Here is a 3,020-nt window from a genome sequence, read left to right as displayed (position 1 = left end):
GGGGGGCCTCAGCCTATGCCCGGATTACCCTGTTCTGACGGCGTGCGTCCACAGCCGGTCCCGACACCCAATCTAACAAACTGACCCGTGCTCAGACATTCGATCAACGGAACCGCCGCGGACAGACAGAAGAGGCGTGTCCTCTCGCTGTTCCTTCCATGTCCTTCCTTCTATGGTGACTGGGGCAGGAAGTGAGCGAAATCTCTTCAAGGGGGCACCAGAAATAAAAAGCTTTTCCAGTGGTGGGGACGGGTTACAGATTCTGTGTTATTGGCCCCTCTGATCCCTCTCGGTACCGGTGTGGCCAGGAAGTCTCCCCAACAAGGGCAACGCCTGGCATACAAATCAGACACGGGGCGAGTGTCGGGGTTTAGATGAGGGGTCAGAGCGGTAGCAGTGACTCTGCTATTCGCTGTGACAGCTCGATGACCCGATGTTAAATGATACATTTCAAGCACTAGATACAAATGTATCTCTGAGTGAAATGTATCAGTTCTGATCCTCTAGGTGCACTCAAAGACCTTATGTCAGCGGTTCTCAACCTTTCTAGGGCCGGGGCCCCTTGGTAACATTTGCCAAGTTGTGGTGACCCCTCCCCCCCCCCAACGGTAACATTTAGGGTTGACGCGGCTGCTGCAGCGACATCTGGCGGCGTGGCGGGAGAACTGACACTGCTGCACTAGGAGAAGGCTGAGGAGGACCGAGCACAGCAGAAATCACGCAGCGACCCCACAGGTTGAGAACCACTGCTGTTGACCAAGGTAGTTGCGCTAGGATATATAAAAAAATCAAAAACCAAAATACAGAAAAAATAGGAAAAGATATAATAGTATCAAAAATACAAAAATATCAAAGTATCAAAAAATGTAATCCAAAAGATTATAATCCAGCTTTATTAATAATAACGATGATAATAATCACTAGATGGGGACCTGATGGAGAACTGCAGGTCCCCCTCTGCTGATTGACAGCAGCAGTGGGCGGGTGCAATAGCTAGTTTGCTATTGCAAAGTGAAATAGCCAATAGGAAACTAGCTATGCATCCCAATGCTGATTTCTTTATTTTTTTTCTGACTTACGGCGGCCGGCGGCTCCGATGTCAGAAATGAAATAAAACGTTCGCAGCGAAAGGTTTACTCTGCTCGATCGAGCAGAATAAACCTTTCCAGGAGAACGCGTTTCTCTCCCGGGCGGCCGGGAGCCGCTATCTAATAGCGGGAGACCCCCAGCGACCCCCGGCAAATTGTCATTCGACCACCGAAGGGGTCCCGACCCACAGGTTGAGAACCACTGCCTTAAGGTCTCGTTCACACCTAGGAGTATTGCATATGCGCGACCGTCGCGAGTTTTTTAACCGCGACTCGCGGTAAAAAAAGTCGCGCGACAAACGCGCGTTTCCGAAGGCTACTTGGCTGTATCCCAATGGAAACGCACTACAAAACGGCCCAAAGTAGTACCGGGACCTTTTCAGGCGCGGGCCGTTTTGTAGCGCGTTAGGGACGGGCGGAAATACGCCGAGGTGGGAACCAGACCATTGAATACAATGGGATTTATATTTTTGAGCGTTTTGTAGAGCGTTCGTCGAGCGCAGAACGCGCTACAAAACGTTCCGGTGTGAACGAGGGCTCAATGTCGCGCCATTTTCACGTCGCTCAGTGTGAACGGGGCCTTAGTGAGATCTGATGCCGACACGCTGTCAGGATCCGTCTCTAAAGTTATTATTCGCTGTTCTTAAGCTTGGAGCGGCCTGATAATAACTAAAAAAATTTAAAAAAGTTAATTTATTAGGCCGTCATAGTGACCGCTCGATATAAACTGACAACAACAACAACAAAAAAGTGTACAAAAAAATTAGGAAAATAAAACTTTTATATATAAATATATTTGTATACTATCATTATTATTAAAAAAAATTCTAAAAATAATAATAATAATAATAATCAAAACTTGCTGATGTGGAAGAATCACAGAGCAAAAATGTAGAAAGTGTGTCAGTCATTTAGGAACAGAAACTAAAAACTCGCTCAGTCATGAAGGGGTTAAAGGAGAAGTACGGGGTCGGGGCATTCCCCCCCATAGTTCTCCTCGGGGTCACAAACTAGTGTCCTCCCGTCACCCTAAGCTCAGTATATAGGGAGCTACAGCTCGCGGTATACTGAGACGCCGCAGCCGGGACAATTGTGCCTGGCTCCGCCCAGCTGCGTGAGTGACAGCTGGCTCTGCCTATCTAGAGGCTGTACCCGCCCCCTCCCCCGTCCATTCCACCAGTCAGCGCTGGAGGGGGGAATCCAGCCCCTCCCCGTCACGGCTCTCTGCAGGGACAGGATCGAGAGGTGAGCGAACGTCGGTATGTGTTCTCTCACCTCCCGATCTACTGAGCCGACCTGTGACAGTCTCATTGTCACACGTCGCCCCGAGCTATGAGGGGAGTGACAAGCCCCTCCCCCCTCGTAGTTCTCCTGCAGAAGTCACAATCTCCCCTTCCTCTGTAATGAGGGGACATTGACCTCCGTACCCCTCTATTATAGCATGGCGCCGGTCTGCCGGAGGCATCACATCTACATAGTGGGCATGACATGGACTCCGTACCAGTGACCCCTCCCAGGCTCCTCACCACGCCAGTGCAGCTTCAGTCACAACATGTACACCAATGAATGTGAGGCCCCACCCCTTTCACACGAGGCCCCACCCCTCGTTAGAGGCACTGGGGCAGATGCAGTTAGCAGCCCCGCCGTGGCACGCGTCAGTTAGCTCCTCCCCATTTTCTCATCGATGGAATTGAATACAAGGTGCTGACCTGCATGATGAAGATGGAGGAGATGCGAATGGCGCAGCGGATTCCCTCCAGACACAGATTAGCGACTTCATTATCATCGCAGTTCTGGAGGCCGATGCTGAACGCAGCCAGCAATGGAGTCCACACCAACTGCGGAGAGAAAGCACGACGCACAATAACAATGGCGTCATCATATACTGCAATGTATGAAAGCAACAATTACTGGAGCAGCCACTCCCCCCTC

This window comes from Nanorana parkeri, unplaced genomic scaffold (genome assembly GCF_000935625.1).
Source record: "Nanorana parkeri isolate BGI_ZX_2015 unplaced genomic scaffold, ASM93562v1 scaffold2213, whole genome shotgun sequence".
In the NCBI taxonomy this organism is placed as follows: domain Eukaryota; kingdom Metazoa; phylum Chordata; class Amphibia; order Anura; family Dicroglossidae; genus Nanorana; species Nanorana parkeri.
Note: the sequence above shows the minus strand (reverse complement) of the source record.